This window comes from Oncorhynchus tshawytscha, linkage group LG03, assembly GCF_018296145.1.
Source record: "Oncorhynchus tshawytscha isolate Ot180627B linkage group LG03, Otsh_v2.0, whole genome shotgun sequence".
Classification (NCBI taxonomy): Eukaryota; Metazoa; Chordata; class Actinopteri; order Salmoniformes; family Salmonidae; genus Oncorhynchus; species Oncorhynchus tshawytscha.
The window spans coordinates 47087881-47113930 of NC_056431.1; the positions used below are offsets into that span (position 1 = coordinate 47087881).

At 41.4% G+C, this 26050-nt stretch overlaps 1 protein-coding gene across 1 annotated transcript in view; it reads left to right on the forward strand.

Annotated features, from left to right (window-relative positions):
- The first annotated feature begins 384 nt into the window (after nucleotides 1-384).
- LOC112237447 (SH3 domain-binding protein 4) overlaps nucleotides 385-26050 on the forward strand; it is a 67753-nt gene continuing 42087 nt past the window's right edge. The window contains exon 1 of the mRNA XM_024406040.2: nucleotides 385-520. The gene's annotated coding sequence lies outside the window, so the exon portion shown is untranslated. The remainder of the gene's footprint in view (nucleotides 521-26050) is intronic.

Below are 26050 nucleotides of genomic sequence, written 5' to 3' on the forward strand. Positions count from 1 at the left end.
TTATTTTTGCTCTTCTATATTTTACTTTAGTTTATTTAGTAAATATTTTTCATTGTAAATAAGCATTTCACGGTAAGGTCTATAACTGTTCTATTCGACGTATGTAACAAATAACATTTGATTTGATTTCACACATTTGCTTTTCACATCAGTTTGAGAACTCTGCGTAATTGACCTTACGTATCTGTTATGTGGTATTTTGAAGCAAGATTGTAGTATGGTGAGAATAAGAATAGTAGGCCAGCCTATTATCATATTTCTTCTTTACACTAAAGCCAAGACAGTGAAAAGTTATCTGACTCCTAATGACATCGTTTCCATATGAAACTCCTCAGATCCTCGCTCCTCCCTCTCGCCATGACGTCACCTGGGTCCTGCTCTCGCTCTCTCTTCCCATCGCGAAGTCATTCGCCAAAGACTGTGGACTCACACTAGGCTACAACTGGATAGTCGGAGCACGCAAAACTACGCCCATTTGATGCATTTATTTCAATGGACTTATTCACAGGACTTTTACAAGGTGAGCTAAGATGTTAAAGTTATTATTCCATTGTTTTCAAATGTTAAGCGTATTCTCTCACCCAAACAGAAGTGCTCACGTCGACAAAACTGTTTGCATCATCTAGGTGCGTTCCCGTAGTTTATGCCGCGTTCAAAACAAAACGGAACTGGAAATTCTCTGACTTCAATGTGCTCAAGACAACAGAGAACTCTGGAAAAAACGATACCGATTGGGAAAAATCGTATTGAACGGTCATCCAACTCGAAATTCCATGTTTGAAACTCGGACATATTTCTAGTGCACCGACTTTCCGACTGTCTTGAATGTACAATTAGATTCAGGTTATTACCACATTTTATGAATAACTTTAGATACATTCAGATTGTGGACCATATAGTTGTAATGCTCTATCAATGGGAATTGTTGTCGTTTTTAATGCTGGGACATTTTTAGGAGCTGTGTTCATAGGTAGTCGGAACTAGAAAACTCGGTTATTTGAAACTTGCTAACTGTTTGTAGTTATACACGTGCCGCGTTCATCCAGTTATCAAGTCAGATATGTCAGAGTTATCTAGCTCCGACTATCACATGAACGCGGCGTTACTCCCAGAGCAGCCACTTTACTGCGCAAAGGTGGGTGGGCTTTTCTGTCTTTGCGGTCCTAATTTGTAGCAATTTATGACTATCTCTCGCTACATTGTTGCTTTTTGGTTTTTTTGTACCACGACACGCATCCTATACGTTACTAATACAATGTATGTCTGCCACCTCTCAAGTTTAGCTCCTATCAGTTAGAAAACCAGTTTTGCCTTCTTGAGTAGAATTGACTCCACTCAGCATCATCCATTGAACACAATTTGCAATGTTTTATGAGTGGTGCATATGCAACATTGATGTAGCATAATCAAGTCTCTCCCCGCCATATAAAGTTGGTATAACGGCACTGGGCTCGCATGCGTGACATTCGTTGGCAATCGCCATGGTTTCAAACAATCCAACTCGCCCAATATGTGAATTGTAAACTCACCCAGTATGTAAATTGAATTTATGTTGGGTGGATATGGTGCGCTTTCTACTCTTCATGTTAAGTTTTCCCAAATTGCATTCAATTTTCCTTTGTGAGTCACTGCGTTCTATTCTAAAACCTTGATAGCAGAGAAAGCTTCATTGGTCAGAATGTTAATTTATGCATTGGATGCTAAGAGGGATATCTCACAACCTTTTTAAACAGTAAGCCTATTTATCTGTTCGTTCCTCTATGCTCTTTTGTCAGTGGTGGAAAAAGTACCCAATTGTCATACTTGAGTAAAAGTAAAGATACCTTAATTAATAGAAAACTACTCAAGTAAAAGTAACCCAGTAAAATACTACTTGAGTAAAAGTCTAAAAGTATTTCGTTTTGAATATACTTAAAAGTAGAAGTATACATTGTTTCCAATTCCTTATATTAAGCTAAACAGGTGGCACAATATAACAATATATTTATTAATATTTACGGATAGCCAGGGGCACACTCCAACTCTCAGACATAATTTAAAAAGAAGCTTGTGTTTAGTGAGTCCGCCAGAGGCAGTAGGGATGACCAGGGATGTTCTCTTGATATAGTGCTTTCGGAAAGTATTCAGACCCCTTGACCTTTTCCACATTTTGTTACGTTACAGCCTTATTCTAAAATGTATTAAATACTTTCCTCCCCTCATCAATCTACACACAATACCTCATAATGACAAAGCAAAACGCTTTAAAAAATGTTTTTTATGTATGCAAATGTATAAAAATAATAAACATAAATATCACATTTACATAAGTATTCAGACCATTTACTCTGGACGTTGTGGAAGCACCTTTGGCAGCGATTGGCACACCTCTGCAGATCCTCTCAAGCTCTGTCAGGTTGGATAGGGAGCGTCGCTGCACAGCTATTTTCAGCTCTCTCCAGAGATGTTAGATCGGGTTCAAGTCCAGGCTCTGGCTGGGCCACTCAAGGACCTTCAGAGACTTGTCCCAAAGTCACCTGTGTTGTTTTAGCTGTGTGCTTAGGGTCGTTGTCCTGTTGGAAGGAGAACCTTCGCCCCAGTCTGAGGTCCTGGGCGTTTTGGAGCAGGTTTTCATCAAGGATCTCTCTGTACTTCGCTCCGTTCATCTTTCCCTCGATCTTGACTAGTCTCGCAGTCCCTGCTGCTGAAAAACATCCCCACAGCATGATGCTGCCACCACCATGCTTCACAATAGGGATATTGCCAGGTGACAATTGGCATTCAGGCCAAAGAGTTCAATCTTGGTTTCATCAAACCAGAGACTCTTGTTTCTCATGGTCTGAGAGTCCTTCATGTGCTTTTTGTCTACGGAATCTCTACTGCACTCCACACTGCCTTTTCCCCCCTGGACGAAAGGAACACCTATGTGAGATTGCTGTTCATTGACTACAGCTCAGCGTTTAACACCATAGTGCCCACAAAGCTCATCACTAAGCTAAGGACCCTGGGACTAAACACCTCCCTCTGCAACTGGATCCGGAACTTCCTGACTGGCCGCCCCCAGGTGGTAAGGGTAGGCAACAACACATTTGCCACGTTGAGGCTCAACACAGGGTCCCCTCAGGGATGCGTACTTAGTCCCCTCCTGTACTCCCTGTTCACCCACGACTGCGTGACCAAGTACGACTCCAATACCATCATTAAGTTTGCTGACAACACAACAGTGGTAGGCCTGATCACTGACAACGATGAGACAGCCTATATGGGGGAGGTCAGAGACCTGGCAGTGTGGTGCCAGGACAACAACTTCTCCCTCAACGTGAGCAAGACAAAGGAGATGATCGTGGACTACAGGAAAAGGAGGACCGAACATGCCCTCATTCACATCGTTGTGGCTGTAGTGAAGCGGGTCGAGAGTTTCAAGTTCCTTGGTGTCCACATCATCAACAAACTAACAAACTATCATGGTCCAAACACACCAAGAAAATCATGAAAAGGGCACGACAATGCCTTTTCCTCCTCGAGACTGAAAGGATTCGACATTGGTCCTCAGATACTCAAACATTTCTAGAGCTGCACAATCAAGAGCATTGTGACTGGTTGCATCACCGCCTGGTATGTCAACTGCTCGGCATCCGATCGTACGGTGCTACAGAGGGTGGTGCGTACAGCCCAGTACATCATTGGGGCAAGCGGTACCGGAGCGCCAAGTCTAGGTCCAAAAGGCTCCTTAACAGCTTCTACCCCCAAGCCATAAGACTGCTGAACAATTAATGAAATGGCCACCCGGACTATTTGAATTGACCCCCCCTCCCAATTTGTTTTAACATTGCTGCTACTCACTGTTTATTATCTATGCATAGTCACTTTACCCCTACCTACATGTACAAATTACCTCGACTAACATGTACCCCTGCACATTGACTTGGTACCGGTACTCCTGTATATATCCTGATGTTATTTTATTTTGGTATTATTTTTTACTTTTGTTTATTTAGTTAATATTTGCTGAACTATTTTCTTAACTGCATTGATGGTTAAGTGCTTGTAAGTAAGCATTTCACGGTAAGGTCTACACCTATTGTATACGGTGCATGTGACCAATACAATTTAATTTGATTTTGGCAAACTCCAAGCGGGCAGTCATGTATGTGCCTTTTACTGATTGGTGGATGCCTGATTGGTGGAGTGCTGCAGAGATGGTTGTCTTTCTGGACAATGCAGAGATGATTGTCTTTCTCCACGGAGGAACTCTGGAGCTCTGTCAGATTAATCATCGGGTTCTTGGTCAAATCAAATTTTATTGGTCACATACACATGGTTAGCAGATGTTAATGCAAGTGTAGGGAAATGCTTATGCTTCTAGTTCTGACAGTGAAGTAATCTAACAAATTCACAACAACAACCTTATACACACAAATGTAAAGGGATGAATAAGAATATGTACATATAAATATATGGATGAGTGATGGCCGTGCGACATAGGCAAGATGCAGTAGATGGTATAGAATACACTATATACATATGAGGTGAGTAATGTAGGATATGTATCCAAAATTAAAGTGCCGTTATTTACTAGTGACTTGTGATACCTTTATTAAAGTGGCCAGAGATTTGAGTCTATATGTTGGCATCAGCCTCATGGCTGTTTAACAGTCTGATGGCCTTGAGATAGGAGCTGTTTTTCAGTCTCTCAGTCCCAGCTTTGATGCACCTGTACTGACCTCGCCTTCTGGATGATAGCAAGGTGAACAGGCAGTGGCTCGGATGGTTGTTGTCCTTGATGATCAGGTCAAGGGGTCTGAATACTTTCTGAATGCACTGTAAGTGTGTGAATTAGTCCATTTTCCTGTCCTGCTAAGCATTCAAAATGTAATAAGTACTTTTGGGTGTCATGGAAAATGTAGTGAAAAGTATAATATTTTCTTTAGGAATGTAGTGAAGTAAAAGTAAAAGTTGTCACAAATATAAATAGTAAACTACTTAAGTAGTACTTTCAAGTTTTTTTTACTTAAGCACTTTGCACCTCTTGTCTTTTGCTCTCTCTTCACTGAGCAAGGCTACAAATCAAATCCAATCAAATCAAATTTTATTTGTCACATACACATGGTTAGCAGATGTTAATGCGAGTGTAGCGAAATGCTTGTGCTTCTAGTTCCGACAATGCAGTAATAACCAACAAGTAATCTAACTAACAATTCCAAAACTACTGTCTTATACACAGTGTAAGGGGATAAAGAATATGTACATAAGGATATATGAATGAGTGATGGTACAGAGCAGCATAGGCAAGATACAGTAGATGGTATCGAGTACAGTATATACATATGAGATGAGTATGTAAACAAAGTGGCTAGTGATACATGTATTACATAAGGATGCAGTCGATGATATAGAGTACAGTATATACGTATGCATATGAGATGAATAATGTAGGGTAAGTAACATATAAGGTAGCATTGTTTAAAGTGGCTAGTGATATATTTACATCATTTCCCATCAATTCCCATTATTAAAGTGGCTGGAGTTGAGTCAGTGTCAGTGTGTTGGCAGCAGCCACTCAATGTTAGTGGTGGCTGTTTAACAGTCTGATGGCCTTGAGATAGAAGCTGTTTTTCAGTCTCTCGGTCCCAGCTTTGATGCACCTGTACTGACCTCGCCTTCTGGATGATAGCGGGGTGAACAGGCAGTGGCTCGGGTGGTTGATGTCCTTGATGATCTTTATGGCCTTCCTGTAACATCGGGTGGTGTAGGTGTCCTGGAGGGCAGGTAGTTTCCCCCCGGTGATGCGTTGTGCAGAGCTCACTACCCTCTGGAGAGCCTTACGGTTGTGGGCGGAGCAGTTGCCGTACCAGGCGGTGATACAGCCCGCCAGGATGCTCTCGATTGTGCATCTGTAGAAGTTTGTGAGTGCTTTTGGTGACAAGCCGAATTTCTTCAGCCTCCTGAGGTTGAAGAGGCGCTGCTGCGCCTTCTTCACGATGCTGTCTGTGTGAGTGGACCAATTCAGTTTGTCTGTGATGTGTATGCCGAGGAACTTAAAACTTGCTACCCTCTCCACTACTGTTCCATCGATGTGGATAGGGGTGTTCCCTCTGCTGTTTCCTGAAGTCCACAATCATCTCCTTAGTTTTGTTGATGTTGAGTGTGAGGTTATTTTCCTGACACCACACTCCGAGGGCCCTCACCTCCTCCCTGTAGGCCGTCTCGTCGTTGTTGGTAATCAAGCCTACCACTGTTGTGTCGTCCGCAAACTTGATGATTGAGTTGGAGCGTGCGTGGCCACGCAGTCGTGGGTGAACAGGGAGTACAGGAGAGGGCTCAGAACGCACCCTTGTGGGGCCCCAGTGTTGAGGATCAGCGGGGTGGAGATGTTGTTGCCTACCCTCACCACCTGGGGCGGCCCGTCAGGAAGTCCAGTACCCAGTTGCACAGGGCGGGGTCGAGACCCAGGGTCTCGAGCTTGATGACGAGCTTGGAGGGTACTATGGTGTTGAATGCCGAGCTGTAGTCGATGAACAGCATTCTCACATAGGTATTCCTCTTGTCCAGATGGGTTAGGGTAGTGTGCAGTGTGGTTGAGATTGCATCGTCTGTGGACCTATTTTGGGCGGTAAGCAAATTGGAGTGGGTCTAGGGTGTCAGGTAGGGTGGAGGTGATATGGTCCTTGACTAGTCTCTCAAAGCACTTCATGATGACGGAAGTGAGTGCTACAGGGCGGTAGTCGTTTAGCTCAGTTACCTTAGCTTTCTTGGGAACAGGAACAATGGTGGCCCTCTTGAAGCATGTGGGAACAGCAATTAAAGGTGCTACATGTTCAATCGGACATCTGCATTGATCGCATTTACGGTGATATGACCTCTGCAGGAGTCAGGGCATTCATACTTCTTGACCTTCGCCGAGCAGCGCAGAGCTGTTGTGAAGGAAGTTGTCATGGAAATTAGTTTGTGTTCATACAGGACCTCCGGCCCTCACCTACTGTCAACCAATCATTTCACTGCGGAGCTATATGGAGCCCTCTGCATTGTTATAAAATTTGAGAGGCTCACAGCCATGTGTTACAGAGCTCAATTTGGCCGTGCCTTGCTTCAAATATCCATATGGTGCCTCCGACCACATTTCGAATCAAGCATAAATTGGCTCTTACTGTGCTTCTAAACAAGGTATGGTGTGATTCTGCAAACTGGGGTAGATGTTGCCCATTCGTAGATGCTAATAACCTTTAGTGACTATTGATGATAGTGTCTTCTGGTCGGGGAGTTTTAAGAGCCCTGACACTGTCGGTATGGTTTTGGAAACGTAAGGAATTTATCTTCCATATCAGCAAGAAATAATAAAAAATGAAAAAAGGTTCAATTACACACCTTTTTATAGGGTTCCCACACAGCCATATTTCCATGTTACGGCGCTTGTTAATGGAAAACAGACGGAAGACAGAGTTTACTATCTGTGCAAATTAGCTATCTGTGTCTCCTAACACCTGTGTGTATATGGAAGACTGCCGCCACAAACGTGTTGTCACTGAAAAATACTGGCGCTGCATCTGTGTTACAAACGGGTTAAAACAGTGCACAGCAGCGGAGGCTGCTGAGGGGATGAAAGTAGAGGGCTTTATGTTTCTAGAACCGTACCGCAATTGAGAATCGATTCACGTTTAGATGGAGTATTTGGCTGTTTTGGCTGCCAGAGCCAATTCGCTTCTAAACAGAACATGTATGTGTCTTTGACTATAAGGAGTAACGTTAGACTCCTTTTGTCCATTATTGGGCTAGGGTAGGCGTAACATGATAAACAAAAATACGGGACACTCAAATGAGTATGTGTTACATTTGGTATGGTATGTATTCATTTGTGGTTGTTCATCATTCATTTCGTGTGATGTGTTACGAACTACAATTCATATGATATGTTACAAATTCCAATTCGTTGTGGCTAATGTTAGCTAGGTGGCTAATGTTAGCTAGGCTAGGAGATAGGGGTTAGGAGTTGGGTTAAGGTTATTGGAAGGGTTAGCTAACATGCTATGTAGTTGTAAAGTAGCTAAAAAGTAGTAAACACCCACCCATCCACCCCCACCAACCACCATCATTTGTTTTTTTGCCTTAAGTAACCTTCTGTCTTATATAACCATACCAAACATAACATATTATACACATTTGAGTGTCCTGGGTTTTCGTAACTATGTCACATATAGTCTGAGACCAACCTGAATTCTGTGGACCATTGATGCAAATAGACGCACAGTACGAACAGTAAAACAAAAACTGTAGCCATGGATGACTGCTGTCATGTCTGTCCTCTATTGTATTTGTTTACTTTCACATATCTGCATTAGAGGGACACCTTGGAGAATAACAATCAGTGTGCATAATTCATCTGCCAGGCCTGCGGAACAGCATATAATCTAAAATGCTTGCCTTTTCCCATCATAATGTCAGTCACCTTCAAGCTTTATAATTGGAGCAAAATCTCTACAAAACTACTTTGCACAGCTGTTTCTTCAAATGACCATTGATAGATAAATAACTTAAAACTTTGTGCAACAGGTCCTGTGTGACTCAGTTCGTAGAGCAGAGCCCTTATAATGCCAGGGTTGTGTGTTCAAGTCCCACAGGTGACCAGTATGAAAATGTATGCACTCACTGCTGGAAAAACATGACTGTAAATCTGCTAAATTACTATGCTGGTAACACTTTACTTGATACCCAGTGTCATAACACATTATGACAGTCATAATATGTCATGACTGTTATGTATTTAGACCTTTTGTGACATATATTGCGTTAATTTGTTGCTGGTTAAGACAAATTATATTTTCCCCGGCAAATAACTTTTCTTTAGTTTGAAAGTTTTTCTTAAATCCTTTATTGTTGTAATGAATTATTTACAGCCATGTTTTTTTCATCGCATTTTAAATTAGAGTTCGTCCGATTATGATTTTTCAGCACCGATACCCGATTATTGGAGGACCAAAAGCCGATATCGATTAATCGGCCAATTTTTGGGGATTTATTTTATTTATTTGTAATAATGACAATTGCAACAGTACTAAATGAACACTTATTTTAACTTAATATAATACATCAATAAAATAAATTTAGCCTCAAATAAATAATGAAACATGTTCAATTTGGTTTAAATAATGCAAAAACAAAGTGTTGGAGAAGAAAGTAAAAGTGCAATATGTGCCATGTAAGAAAGCTAACTTAAGGTAAAGAAAGCTTAAATTCCTTGCTCAGAACATGAGAACATATGAAAGCGTGTGGTTCCTTTCAGCATGAGTCTTCAATATTCCCAGGTAAGAAGTTTTAGGTTGTAGTTATTATAGGAATTATAGGACTATTTCCCTCTATACCATTTGTATTTCATTAACCTCTAGCGTCGAGCAATCCCGTATCCGGGAGCGTAATTATAGCCTCAAGGTCATTACAATAACGCAACGTTAACTATTCATAAAAATCGCAAATGAAATGAAAGAAATATATTCACTCACAAGCTTAGCCTTTTGTTAACAACACTGTCATCTCAGATTTTCAAAATATGCTTTTCAACCATAGCTACGCAAGCATTTGTGTAAGAGTATTGATAGCTAGCATAACATTAAGCCTAGCATTCAGCAGGCAACATTTTCACAAAAACAAGAAAAGCATTCAAATGAAATAATTTACCTTTGAAGAACTTCGGATGTTTTCAATGAGGAGACTCTCAGTTAGATAGCAAATGTTCAGTTTTTCCAAAAAGATTACTTGTGTAGGAGAAATCGCTCCGTTTGTTCATCACGTTTGGCTAAGAAAAAAAAATCAGAAAATGCAGTCTCTACAACGCCAAACTTTTTACCAAATTAACTCCATAATATCGACAGAAACATGGCAAACGTTGTTTAGAATCAATCCTCAAGGTGTTTTTCACATATCTATTCGATGATAAATCAGTCGTGGCAGCTGTTTCTCTCCTCGAAGCAAACGAAAAATACACGCAGCTGGAGATTACGCAATAATTGCAACGGAGGACACCAAGCGGCCACCTGGTAGATGTAGTCTCTTAAGGTCAATCTTCCAATGATTTGCCTACAAGTACGTCACAATGCTGTCGACACCTTGGGGAAACGACAGAAAGTCTAAGCTCATTCGTGACCCATACACAGCCATTTAAGGAGACATTGGAACACAGCCCGTTCAAAATCTGGGGCACTTCCTGTATGAAATTTCATCTTGGTTTCGCCTGTAGCATTAGTTCTGTAGCACTCACAGACAATATCTTTGCAGTTTTGGAAACGTCAGAGTGTTTTCTTTCCAAAGCTGTCAATTATATGCATAGTCGAGCATCTTTTCGTGACAAAATATCTTAAGTTTTTTTATCCATAAATTAAAAGAGCGCCCCCTATATCCAAGAATTTAACCTTTGACTATTGGATGTTCTTATAGGCACTTTAGTATTGCCAGTGTAACAGTATAGCTTCCATCCCTCTCCTCGCTCCTACCTGGGCTCGAACCAGGAACACAATGACAACAGCCACCCTCGAAGCAGCGTTACCCATGCAGAGCAAGGGGAACAACTACTCCAAGTCTCAGAGCGAGTGACGTTTGAAACGCTATTAGCGCGCACCCTGCTAACTAGCTAGCCATTTCACTTCGTTACACCAGCCTCATCTCAGTAGTTGATAGGCTTGAAGTCATAAACAGCGCAGTGCTTGACACACAACGCCGAGCTGCTGGCAAAACGCACGAAAGTGCTGTTTGAATGAATGATTACGAGCCTGCTCCTGCCTACCACCGCTCAATCAGATACTTGTATGCTTGTATGCTCAGTCACACACTAGTTAAACTAGTAATATCATCAACCATGTGCAGTTAACTAGTGATTATGATTGATTGATTGTTTTTATAAGATTTATAAACATTTATAAGTTTAATGCTAGCTAGCAACTTACCTTGGCTTACTGCATTCGCGTAACAGGCAGGCCCCTTGTGGAGTGCAACGAGAGGCAGGTGGTTATAGCGTTGGACTAGTTAACTGTAACGTTGCAAGATTGAATCCTCCGAGCTGACAAGATGAAAATCTGTCGTTCTGCCCCTGAATGAGACAGTTAACCCACCGTTCCTAGGCCGTCATTGAAAATAAGAAGGTGTTCTTAACTGACTTGCCTAGTTAAATAAAGATTAAATAAAGGTGTAAAAAAACGGAATTTTCGGACACCGATTTGGCCGATTGTTATGAAAACTTGAAATCGGCCCTAATTAATCGGCCATTCCGATTAATCGGTCGACCTCTATTTTAAATAGCTTGTATAAAATACACCTTATGACACTGTCAGGAAGACTTATGACCCTCATAATCATATAAGCCAGATAGGCCTATCACGTACATGCCCTTATATCAGTCATCAATCTAAAAGAGGGTGTCTTGTCCTGCTCCTGAAATCTGCTCCTACATTCATCATTCATATTTAATCATCAACAAAAGAGTATTGGGTAGGTGCATGTCTGACATCACTGTGTGCGCAATTACAATGATAATTTAATATGGTTAATAAAAAAAATGTTAGATAGCCTACATGTCAACAGTATGTTTGTTATGTTGTAGTGGAATGTTTTTCCCTGTGTGGTAGGTTTGGAGGTTTTTGACACTCTTGTGTCATAACCAGACATAAATAAACGCAATATATGTCAAAACAAGTCTAAATATACAGTACTCCCAATTGAAAGGCTGGTTGAGAGAATGTCAAGAGTGTGCAAAGCGGTCATCTAGGCAATGGGTGGCTACTTTGAAGAATCTGAAATATAAAATATATTTAGATTTTTTTAACACTTGTTTTGGTTACTACGTGATTCCATATGTGTTATTTCATAGTTTTGATGTCTTCACTATTCTACAATGTAGAAAATAGTTAAAATAAATAACAACCCTTGAATGAGTAGGTATGTCTAAACTTTTGACAGGTACTGTATGTGTCATGACAGTGGTAAGACCATATTATAACAGGTTATGTAATTTGATATGGCATGGTTATGTCCGTGTCATAATGTGTTATGGCACTGGGTGTCAAGTAAAGTGTTTCAAAAATGTCAAATGTAAATGTGACATTAACTCATGTTGCTATCCAATTCACAACATAGTGTCTACTGTAGATGTAATGGATTCAAATATATTTCACACAGTTTGTGTGTGCCAGAAGAGGGGTCATACTAGGCTCCATAGTCTCGCTTTCTATTTAGTCAGCCGAGGCATGAGAGAGTGTCTTACTTCGCTAGCGGGTGACATGGAGATCAGACACTTTTGTGGTATTGTACTGTATGCTCTTCAGATATCTGAAGACATGTATCAGTCAGCAGACAGACATATTAATATCAATGGAGGCTCCTCACAGGAGGAAGTGCAAGACCATCCTACTCAGTGAATTTCAGAAAAAAAATTGTGAAACATTTAAAATGATATTTTTTAGATAAAACAAATCTAAATATAGTCATGTCACCAAATAATTGGTTAAAACACTGTTTTGCAATGAAAGCCTCCAGAAGCCTCGTCTAGGGTAGCACCATGGTGTAGCCAGAGGACAGCTATTAGCTTCCTCCTCTGGGTACATTGACTTCATTTTTTTTTTACCTTTATTTAATTAGGCAAGCCAGTTAAGAACAAATTCTTATTTTCAATTACAGCCTAGGAACAGTGGGTTAACTGCCTTGTTCAGGGCAGAACGACAGAATTTTACCTTGTCAGCTCGGGGATTCAACCTAGCACCTTTCGGTTACAGGCCCAACGCTCTAACCACAAGCCTACCTGCCACCCCAATACAAAACCTAGGAGACTCATGGTTCTCACCCACAACAGTTATGACGGGTTCCGGAGGAACGTCCACCAATCTATTAAAACTCTTGCAGTATGAACTGACATGTTGTCCAGCCAATCAAAGGATTAGAGAATAAATCTACTGCTAAAAGGAAAAGCTAAATCTAGCTATCGCTACAGTGCATAAAGTGTGGTGAGTAGTTGACTCGGAGAGAGACAGACAATAGTTGAACAGTTTTAAACAAAGTAATTTCTTAAATAATGAAATTTGTGGAGTGGTTGAAAATAAGTTTTAATGACTCCAACCTAAGTGTATGTAAACTTCTGACTTCAACTGTATATCCACAGTAAAACAAGTCCTATATTGGCGTAACCTGAAAGTTCGCACAGCAAGGAAGAAGCCACTGCTCCAAAACCGCCATAACAAAAGCTAGACTACGGTTTGCAACTGAACATGGGGACAAAGATGGTACTTTTTGGAGAAATGTCAACTGTATATTGTCTTGATATGCAGCCATTGTCAATGGTAGAGGGGCAGAACTTTGTGGGTAAATTTGTGGGCAGAAATTTGTGGGCAGAACTGAAAAAGCGTGTGCAAGGAGGCCTACAAACCTGTCTCAGTTACACCAGCTCTGTCAGGAGGATTGGCCCAAAATTCACCCAACTTATTGTGGGAAGCTTGTGGAAGGCTACCCGAAACATTTGACCCAAGTTAAACAATATAAAGGTAATGCTACCAAATCCTAATTGAGTGTATGTGACCTTTTGACACACTGGGAATGTGATAAAAGCTGAAATATATAATTCTCTCTACTATTATTCTAACATCTCACATTCTTAAAATAAAGTGGTGATCCTAACTGATTTTTTACTAGGATTAAATGTCAAGAATGGTGAAAAACCGAGTTTAAATGTATTTGGCTAAGGTGTATGTAAACTTCTGACTTCAACTGTAGGCCTAAAGGCAGAGACAATTAGAAGACACAGTGGTAGAATAAATTCAACCACACCTTTGTTTCGTCACAAAACTGGAGAGCAGCCTTTGTCCGGTGAAGTCACAAAGCATATTGCATGTAACAAACAGTTACATGACCTACATCATGGTCAAGCAATTTAATGTTTCCGATGTTGTCGAACCACTAAACAACTATTGATTTAGAATCACATTGAGTTACCGCAAGTCACAAAGATCAGCTAAAATGGCGGCGGAAGAAATGGAAGCAGTTTACGTGCGCCCAACCAATTGTGCAATTATGTGGGTTTTTCTTGCTTTATTTGTAACTTATTTTGTACGTAATGTTTCTGCAACCGTATCTTCCGGCAAAAAATAGCTTCTGGATATCAGGACAGCGATCACTCACCTCAAATCAAATCAAATTTTATTTGTCACATACACATGGTTAGCAGATGTTAATGCGAGTGTAGCGAAATGCTTGTGCTTCTAGTTCCGACAATGCAGTAATAACGAACAAGTAATCTAACTAACAATTCCAAAAAAACTACTGTCTTATACACAGTGTAAGGGGATAAAGAATATGTACATAAGGATATATGAATGAGTGATGGTACAGAGCAGCATAGGCAAGATACAGTAGGTGATATCGAGTACAGTATATACATATGAGATGAGTATGTAAACCAAGTGGCATAGTTAAAGTGGCTAGTGATACATGTATTACATAAGGATGCAGTCGATGATATAGACTACAGTATCTACGTATGCATATGAGATGAATCGGATTAGATTAGACAAAGATTTTCTTCTTCAACAAACAAGATGCATAAGACATCCTCCAAACACCCGGCAGGGCTGACATCCACAATATTTGCAAGAGGAAGCGAAGCAGGTACAGAGGACAAAGAGCCGGATGCCTGGTCAGGACCCGGCGAAGGCGACTGGGAAAGCTGCCGTTACCGTCAATACAATAAATTAGACGAGGTACGATCACGAATATCCTACCAACGGGACATCAAACTGTAATATCCTATGTTTCACGGAATCTTGGCTGAATGATGACATGGATATTCAGCTAGCAGGACACACGCTGCACCGGCAAGATAGAACAGCACACTCCGGTATTGTGATAAATTGCAGGCCACACTACTTGCCTAGAGAGTTTTCAGCTATACTTTTCATGGCTGTTTATTTACCACCACAGACGGATGCTGGCACTAAGACCGCACTCAGTCGTCTGTATAAGGAAATAAGCCAACAGGAAACCACTCACCCAGAGGCGGTGCTCTTAGTGGCCGGAGACTTTAATTAATGCAGGGAAACTTAAATCAGTTCTACCAAATTTCCATCAACATGTTAAATGTGCAACCAGAGGGAAATCCGACCACAACTCTATCCTCCTGATTCCTGCTTACAAGCAAAAATTATAGCAGGAAGCACCAGTTACTCGGTCTATAATCAAGTCGTCAGATGAAGCAGATGCTAAACTACAGGACTGTTTTGCTATCACAGACTGGAACATGTTCTGGGATTCTTCCGATGACATTGAGAAGTACACCACATCAGTCACTGGCTTTATCAATAAGTGCATCGAGGACATCGTCTCCACAGTGACTGTACGTACATACCCCAACCAGAAGCCATGGATTACAGGCAACATTCGCACTGAGCTAAAGGGTAGAGCTGCTGCTTTCAAGGTGCGGGACTCTATCCCGGAAGCTTACTAGAAATCCTGCTATGCCCTGCGACGAACCATCAAACAGGCAAAGCGTCAATACAGGGCTAAGTTTGAATCATACTACGCCGGCTCCGACAATCGTCTTACAGTGTGGGAAAAAAGTATTTGATCCTCTGCTGATTTTGTACATTTGCCCACCGACAAAGGAATTATCCGTCTATAATTTTAATGGTATGTTTATTTGAACACTGAGAGACAGAATAACAACAAAAAATCCTAGACCCACTCCAATTTGCATACCGCCCAAACAGATTCACAGATGGTGCAATCTTTATTTCACTCCACACTGCCCTTTCCCACCTGGACAAAAGGAACACTTATGTGAAAATGCTATTCATTGACTACAGCTCAGCGTTCAACACCATAGTACCCTCAAAGCTCATCACGAAGCTAAGGATCCTGGGACTAAACACTTCCCTCAGCAACTGGATCCTGGACTTCCTGACGGGCCGCCCCCAGGTGGTGAGGGTAGGTAGGCAACACATCTGCCATGCTGATCCTCAACACTGGAGCTCCCCAGGGGTGCATGCTCAGTCCCCTCCTGTACTCCCTGTTCACCCACGACTGCATGGCCAGGCACGACTCCAACACCATCATTAAGTTTGCAGATGACACAACAGTGCTAGGCCTGATCACCGACAACGACGAGACAGCCTATAAGGGAGGAAGTCAGAGACCTGGCCAGGTGGTGCCAGAATAACAACCTATCCCTCAACGTAACCAAGACTAAGGAGATTATTGTGAACAATAGGAAAAGGAGGACAGAGCACGCCCCCATTCTCATTGACAGGGCTGTAGTGGAGCAGGTTGAGAGCTTCAAGTTCCTTGGTGTCCACATCAACAACAAACTAGAATGGTCCGAACACACCAAGACAGTCGTGAAGAGGGCACGACAAAGCCTATTCCCCCTCAGGAAACTAAGAAGATTTGACATGGGTCCTGAGATCCTCAAAAGGTTCTACAGCAGCAACATCGAGAGCATCCTGACTGGTTGCATCACTGCCTGGTAGGCAACTGCTCGGCCTCTGACCGCAAGGCACTACAGAGGGTAGTGCGTATGGCCCAGTACATCACTGGAGCTAGGCTGCCTGCCATCCAGGACCTGTACACCATGCGGTGTCAGAGGAAGGCCCTAAACATTGTCAAAGACGCCAGCCACCCCAGTCATAGACTGTTCTCTCTACTACCACATGGCAAGCGGTACCGGAGTACCAGTCTAGGACAAAAATGCTTCTCAACAGTTTTTACCCCCAAGCTATAAGACTCCTGAACAGGAGTCTACCCTATGCCTACCCGGACTATTTGCATTGTGTCCCCCCCCCAACCTCTCTTTTTACGCTGCTGCTACTCTCTGTTTATCATGTATGCATAATCACTAACTATACATTCATGTACATACTACCTCAATTGGGCCAACCAGCCAGTGCCCCCGCACGGTGGCTAACCGGGCTATCTGCATGTGTCCCACCACCCGCCAACTCCTCTTTTACTTTACTGCTACTCTCTGTTCATCATATATACATAGTCACTTTAACCATATCTACATGTACATACTACATCAATCAGCCTGACTAACCGGTGTCTGTATGTAACCTCGCTACTGTTATAGCCTCGCTACTGTATATAGTGTCTTTTTACTGTTGTTTTATTTCTTTACTTACCTATTGTTTACCAAATACCTTTTTTGCACTATTGGTTAGAGCCTGTAAGTAAGCATTTCACTGCACGTGACAAATAAACTTTGATTTGATTTGAAAGAAAACAGGAACTGTTTAAATTACTCGAGCACCATTTCAACTTCAACATTTCAACATCATCAAATCACCAATGCTTTGTCTAACACAGTGATGTACCAAAAGCTATTTAGTCCAATCAACATAAGCTAAATCTGACGTGGCTCTCCATGGTTCTGATTTACAGTATATGTGTGTACATTCAAGCAAGTAGAAAAAACACGTTGACTCACCCCACTTGTAGAGAAATGCCAATGCCATCCTCTTTCATTTTGATGAAAAGGTCTATTACTCTGTCATAGAGTACATGCTTTTATTTTGTTTTGTCCTAGCCTACCTGCCTAAAATGCTTGCTCACTAGCCTAACTTCCTTTCTACATTTAGCTACATTTTGAACTTCCCTCCTCTTAGGCCAGGGGCACAATATATGAATTAATGGTTGGATCAGAATCGCCACTATAATCATTGGCCAGTACGGAGAATTAAGTAAAACCACAAGTCCAAATCCCCATCTCCATCCATGGCTAATTTAGGAAAGGGACAATTTTAGTTAGCTAGCTAGCCACCGGAGGACAACAACACAATGAGATGCAACAATTCAAGTTGTTTCTGTCAATGACGTATGTTCTCAATGCGATTTGATAGGAGTGATGCCAAATCCAAACTGGATGCCCTTGACACTTTTTTGGGTGCGCCAGGACCATTCACAGTTGATTTCACTCAGTTTAGCTCCCTGCCGATTTGTTATTAATTTTATACTTTTTTTTTTACATGAGAGCCCAGATGCTTGCTGGCTTCCCTTGCATTTAATGCTATGGTCGGCAACAATGTCATACACTTTTGGACCAGACAGCATCACATAGATGGCCTACAGAGACAGAGGGGTTCTGTTTCACTCACTTGGATGCTTTCTCTGGTGACATACATTCAGCCTCTGCGAATTTAAGGAAAATTATGAAACCCAGAGAGACGAAAGATACATTATTTTATATGTTTATTTTTGCTTGGTCAATTATTTGGGATAGCCTGGCTTCCCTTGGCATCCATGAATACACGCCACTGGGAATATGAAAGACTCTAATGGAAATAAGGCCATGCTCATTAACAAAATCGTCCTCCCTAATCTTAAATGGCACTGACCGCCACTGATTGATACACGATATCAATGCCAACATAGTGCAACCAATAATGAGTAGATGAGGACGTTTGTTCTGTGTGACATTTGAAAGTGTAATTTGGTGATACCATTTAATTTCTGATGGATGGAATTTATCTCCATCTCCCATCTTCAGCCTACTTTCTGATGTTCTGTTCAGGTCATCTGTTTTAATGCCAAAGTCTCTGCCAAAGCATAACTTATTTTTCCTTCTCTTAGCTCGCTCTTGAGTGACAACTGGATTTAAATGGAGTTCATTGTGTGAATGAATGTGCATGTGATTCCAGATAAGATGCTCCCACAGTGAGAACATGCCACAGTCTCTTGGTTTACGATAGTGCTGATCCGAGAGTCCAGTTGGTTAGTTACATGCATGCATTACAACATAGAGGGCACACTGGCACAATTGGCATGAGACAGTGCAGCTGCGTTGGCCCCAAGGCAGCCTGGCACTCTCTGACTCATTGGATCATAGCCAATTATTACCAGGTGTGACTCATGCTAGAGGTTAGGTTGGCTCATTCTGTATCGTGGGTTTTAAGTGGACGTGTTCTCCCAAGTGTTGAACTGTTTTAATCAACATTGATTGCCGAAGAGGGAGCAGACCAACCTTCCCTGTAGCTTCTGTTTTTTATTTGTTCCAATATTTTGAATGCCCATCTCCATAAACTATATTAACTGGAGAACTTTTCTCTCCGCTTTATTTGTACAGCCTCTGAAATTCTGGGTCTTTGTGCACAACCAGAGTGTTATCAACCTGGAACATGCAGAGCAGGTTGTTGAAAGTGAGATTAGGAAGAGAAACCAGAGGGTACATTTTCCCTTTCATTCCAATGTTTCTGTACCATTTGTCATACTCCATGCATGGCAAGACTGGCGTTGTGATGAGAAGTCCACTGAAATGTCTGATTAAATTGCCTGAAATGACAGTGGGAACACACTCTCTAACCCTGACCTTGTTATTGAAAAAAATATATGTTTTCCCCGTCTTCTCCTCTTTACATGATTAAGGCATGGTATCTCTTTGAGTCCAGACATTCTTGCCATTCCTTTTCACTTCTTCCCTTGCAAAAATGTACAATAATGTGTTTATATTCAAAGCTTGCAAGTGGATTGAATGAAGTGGAGAGGGATAGCCAAAGCTAGCAGGAAACATATTTTCCCTCAGTTTTCCACAACCATTTAGGGAATAATGCCAGTTTTAGAATCTGCAATGTGATACACAACCACAACATAGTTTTAATGCATTTTTTGTAAAGTTTTGGAAGTAAATTGTATTACCATTGTCTGATTTGCAAGACAGGTGTTTGAATGCAGATAGATGTTTGGCTATTAGTCAAATGTTTACCAACCAAGTAAAATCTCTTCACTGTCTGTAAGATTATCTCAGTAGGATACTAAGGGGTAACTAGCCCCCTCTAAGAACAATGTCTAATTGCTGACACAAAAAAGCAACGTTTGTAGAAAATAAATGCTATGTGGATCAGTAGAGGTCGACCAATTAATCGGAATGGCCGATTAATTAGGGACGATTTCAAGTTTTCATAACAATCGGAAATCGGTCATTTTGGATGCCGATTTTGCCGATTTTAATGTTTTTTTTTTTTTTTTTTTTTTTTACTCCTTTATTTAATCTTTATTTAACTAGGTAAGTCAGTTAAGAACACATTCTTAATTTCAATGACGGCCTAGGAACGGTGGGTTAACTGCCTTGTTCAGGGGCAGAACAACAGATTTTTACCTTGTCAGCTCAGGGATTCAATCTTGCAACCTTACGGTTAACTAGTCCAATGCTCGAACCACTTGCCTCACGAGGAGCCTGCATGTTACGCGAATGCAGTAGGAAGCCAAGGTAAGTTGCTAGCTAGCATTAAACTTAATCAATCATAATAAATAGTTATAACTACAGATGGTTGATGATACTACTAGTTTATCTACCGTATCCTGCGTTGCATATAATTGATGCAGTGCGCATTCGTGAAAAAGGACTGTCGTTGCTCCAACGTGTACCTAACCATAAACACCAATGCCTTTCTTAAAATCAATACACAGAAGTATATATTTTTAAACCTGCAAATTTAGCTAAAAGAAATCCAGGTTAGCAGGCAATATTAACCAGGTGAAATTGTGTCACTTCTCTTGCATTCATTGGACGCAGAGTCAGGGTATATGCAACAGTTTGGGCCGCCTGGCTCATTGCTAACTAATTTGCCAGAATTTTACGTAATTATGACCATAACATTGAAGGTTGTGCAATGTAACAGGAATATTTAGACTGATGGATGCCACCCGTTAGATAAAATACGGAACGGTTCCGTATTTCACTGAAAGAATAAACGTCTTGTTTTCGAGATGATAGTTTCCGGATTCGACCATATTAATGACCTAAGGCTCGCATTTCTGTGTGTTATTATGTTATAATTAAGTCTACGATTTGATAGAGCAGTCTGACTGAGCGATGGTAGGCACCAGCAGGCTCATAAGCATTCATTCAAATAGCACTTTTGTGCGTTTTGCCAGCAGCTCTGCTGTTTATGACTTCAAGCCTATCAACTCCCGACATTAGGCTGGTGTAACAATGTGATGTGAAATGGCTAGCTAGTTAGCGGGGTGGGCGCTAATATCGTTTCAAACGTCACTCGCTCTGAGACTTGGAGTAGTTGTTCCCCTTGCTCTGCATGGGTAACGCTGCTTCGAGGGTGGCTGTTGTCATTGTGTTCCTAGTTCGAGCGAGGAGAGGTACACAAGCTATACTGTTACACTGGCAATACTAAAGTGCCTATAAGAACATCCAATAGTCAAAGGTATATGAAATACAAATGGTATAGAGAGAAATAGTACTATAATAACTACAACCTAAAACTTCTTACCTGGGAATATTGAAAACTTATGTTAAAAGGAACCACTAGCTTTCATATGTTCTCATGTTCTGAGCGAGGAACTTAAAACGTTAGCTTTCTTACATGGCACAAATTGCACTTTTACTTTCTTCTCCAACACTTTGTTTTTGCATTATTTAAACCAAATTGAACATGTTTCATTATTTATTTGAGGCTAAATTCATTTTATTGATGTATTATATTAAGTTAAATTAAGTGTTCAGTCAGTATTGTTGTAATTGTCATTATTACAAATACATTTTAAAAATCGTCCGATTTAATCGGTATCTGCTTTTTTTTGTCCTACAATAATCGTATCGGTATCGGCGTTGAAAAATCATAATCGGTCGACTTCTATGTGTATGAAGGTGATGCTTAGGCGAATAAACGCTAAAGGGAAATAAATGGCTACACTTTTTTAGTTATTTCATTAAATTCTGTTTTTTAGAAAAAGGTTTTTTTTTTTAAAGCACCGAGGTAACTCCCAGTAGTCTTTTTAAAATTACATTCAGGAGCAAAAGGTTTTCAATGGTTGTTTTTAGTTCCCCCCAAAAAAATATTCATTGGAATATAGAATTGGAATTGAATATAACTAATAGTATGAAATAACATTGGAATATAACATTTGATAAAAAATAACTTAGCTAATGAATTCAGTGTAACATTGTGACAATTCTCTTGTGCTCTGCTATTGCACAATTCTAATTTGTACATAGGTCACAAATAAAGCTATCCCCAGTAAAATTGGAGTACAACTCATGAGCCCACCTCCTGCACTGCTCACGCCTAATCCAGTCCCCACCTTTGAGAGATGCCAATTGAAAAGCTCTCTCTTAAAAATGTAGCTATCTATCTAGTTATATGACATAACATGTTATGCAAATAGCTAAAATGCTATAAAGTAACATTAACTGTAAAGCTATCAGTCACTAGTGGAAACATTTACAATTGCTATTAAGTTACGTTATATTTTTTTATGTATTTTACCTCAGACAATCTGGTGGTAAGGTTGCTAGCTAGCACTTCTAGCAGCTTATGCTAACTAGTTAGCTGGCTAGCATTTATTGCTAGTGAAGTTGCTAGCTAGCAAGTTAGCATAAACTAGCTTAACTGGGCTAGGCATTGTCTAAATGACAGGTAGAAACACATTCATAACCATAAAAGGGTAACTAACCCCCAGGGGCCAGTTACCCCCTCTCTCTAAACAGGTGGATTATTTATCTTAAGGCCTTCCCACTTGTATATTTTAAAAAAACAATTATAGATACAACGTCATTGGAATATATCTACAACATTTTGAAAATGTCCCAAAAATTGATAAACTTGCCACAAAATAGTTTTGTTGAAGTATCGACACAATTTGTGGTGACACAGACAAAAAAAAATGTTGCGCAAGAGCAGTGGGAAAGTGTTGGGAAAACAATTTGGTCACATCTTTTTTTATTTTACCTTTTATTTAACTAGGCAAGTCAGTTAAGAACAAATTCTTATTTTCAATGACGGCCTAGGAACAGTAGATTAACTGCCTGTTCAGGGGCAGAATGACAGATTTGTACCTTGTCAGCTCGGGGGTTTGAACTTGTCCAACACTCTAACCACTAGGCTACCCTGCCGCCCCATCTTGTGGTCTTAATGTGAATTACAGAGAGGGGGTGGGGAGGGGGCAGTTACCCTAGGGGGCTAGTTACCCCCTATTTCTCTACCATGTAAGACTGAGTTGATGTCACTGAAGAATCTGAACCTGTCAGAGCTCGCAGACAAAATCAGTCAATGTAGACAGTGAGGTGTCTGTTATGGTTCTCATCAACATGTCTTGGATGACATTATCTTTCAAAGACTTGCCAATGGTCAATATAGCCCCACATGATACCATGAAGAGTGTATGTCTGTATTATGTTAGAGTACTATTTTTCTGCAGACTATAAGGACCACAGGCTGGTTATAAAACTTACGACACAGAGGAGTCTAGACACATACTGAAACGTTTACACCTATTATTTAGTGCATGCTTTTAGTACATTTGAGGCTCAGTGGTAGCCACAGGTATTCAGGCCTCAAAGGTAGTAAAATGGTTTACAAAAATAAATTCCATCATATTCCCGTGAATTTAGTTTATAGTACTGTATCCATTTAATTGCCATATTCCATTGGTTTTGAGACAAAGTAGAGTCACAATTCTCAGACACAAGAGGTATGTGGCGGGGTCTACAATTAATCACGGATTACAAAAAGAAAACCAGCCCCGTCGCGGACCAGGATGTCTTGCTCCCAGACAGACTAAACAACTTCTTTGCTCGCTTTGAGGACAATACAGTACCACTGACACGGCTCGCTACCAAAACCTGCGGACTCTCCTTCACTGCAGCCGACGTGAGTAAAACATTTAAACGTGTTAACCCTCGCAAGGCTGCAAGCCCAGAGCATGCGCAGACCAGCTGGCTGGTGTGTTTACGGACATATTCAATCAATCCTTATCCCAGTCTGCTGTTCCCACATGCTTCAAGAGGGCCACCATTGTTCCTGTTCCCAACTGAGCTAAACGACTACCGCCCCGTAGCACTCACTTCCGTCATCATGAAGTGCTTTGAGAGACTAGTCAAGGACCATATCACCTCCACCCTACCTGACACCCTAGACCCACTCCAATTTGCTTACCGCCCCAACAGGTCCACAGATGACACAATCACACTGCACACTGCCCTAACCCATCTGGACAAGAGGAATACCGATGTGAGAATGCTGTTCATCGACTACAGCTCAGCATTTAACACCATAGTACCCTCCAAACTCGTCATTAAGCTCGAGACCCTGGGTCTGTGCAACTGGGTACTGGACTTCCTGATGGGCCGCCCCCAGGTGGTGAGGGTAGGTAACAACATCTCTACCCCGCTGATCCTCAACACTGGGGCCCCACAAGGGTGCGTTCTGAGCCCTCTCCTGTACTCCCTGTTCACCGACGACTGCATGGCCATGCACACCTCCAACTCAATCATCAAGTTTGCAGACGATACTACAGTGGTAGGCTTGATTACCAACAACGACGAGACGGCCTACAGGGAGGAGGAGAGGGCCCTCGGAGTGTGGTGGCAGGAAAACAACCTCACACTTAACGTCAACAAAACAAAGGAGATTGTCGTGGACTTCAGGAAACAGCAGAGGGAGCACCACCCTATCCACATCGATGGGACAGTAGTGGAGAGGGTAGTAAGTTTTAAGTTCCTCGGCGTACACATCACGGACAAACTGTTTTGGTCTACCCACACAGACAGCGTGGTGAAGAAGGCGCGGCAGCCTCAGGAGGCTGAAGATATTCGGCTTGTCACCAAAAGCACTCAAACTTTTACAGATGCACAATCGAGAGCATCCTGCCTGGCTGTATCACCGCCTGGTACGGCAACTGCTCCGCTCACAACCGTAAGGCTCTCCAGAGGTTAGTAAGGTCTGCACAACTCATCACCGGGGGCAAATTACCTGGCCTCCAGGACACCTACACCACCCTATGTCACAGGAAGGCCATAAAGATCATCAAGGACAACAACCACATGAGCCACTGCCTGTTCACCCCGCTATCATCCAGAAAACGAGGTCAGTACAGGTGCATCAAAGCAGGGACCGAGAGACTGGAAAAAAAGCTTATATTTCAAGGCCATCAGACTGTTAAACAGCCACCACTACATTGAGTGGCTGCTGCCAACATACTGACTCAACTCCAGCCACTTTAATAATGTGAAAATGAATGTAAAAAATGTATCACTAGCCACTTTAAACAATGCTACTTAATACAATGTTTACATACCCTGCATTCATCTCATATGTATATACTGTACTCGATACCATCTACTGCATCTTGCCTATGCCGTTTTGTACCATCACTCATTCATATCTTTATGTACATATTCTTCATCCCTTTACACTTGTGTGTATAAGGTAGTTGTTGTGAAATTGTTAGGTTAGATTACTCGTTGGTTATTACTGCATTGTCGGAACTAGAAGCACAAGCATTTCGCTACACTTGCATTAACATCTGCTACCCATGTGTATGTGACAAATAAAATTGGTTTTGATTTGAAAGTGCTTGAATTTCTGTTTAATCACAATAACTGAGTACAATGCACAAGTCAAGAACAAGTCAAGCTGAGTCACAGTTGAAATTAAGGTATTGGAGGGATGGGAGTGAGGCAGTGGGAGGCATGGGGGATCTTGATGCCACTCATCAGAAAGGCATTTCCTCCTTATTGCTGCTCCTCAGGCACTTCCTGTTCACGAACAACCCTCAAACACAGAGGCAAGAACCTCCTCAGTTCCTCTGTACTGTGCGCCAGAGAACATGAACCCAAATCTCTCAGCTATCAAAGTCCTGCTCTCACACAGGGTGCTAGCATGTACTGTCTGTGCATCTTAGGCCGTGAACACAGATTTACTACAACTGTAATGACGATAACTGTCAGTGTTCGTCCTCTGTTTTTTCATGTACACAGACTGATTAATGTTCTGAGAATGTTTCCCAGTCTTACATACAGACAGTTAGCCTTCCTCTTGTGTGGAACAGTGTCATTACTCAAAGTGATCTGCAGTACAACAGAAAGGAAGTCCTAATCTATTTTCATGATATTCAAACTAGCATTTTGAAATTGTTGCTCATTGCTCACTCATTTTTACAGCTGTGATGACAAGTGATGTCAGGCAACTTCATCTGCAAGCCAGCATTGTTCCACACATGTCTGATGTGCACTTTTATTGCCAAAACAGGTCAGCAGTATCTCAAGCCTAGAGTTGAAATGAATAACATCGGCACATAACCAAATATTCTGTATGACATATTT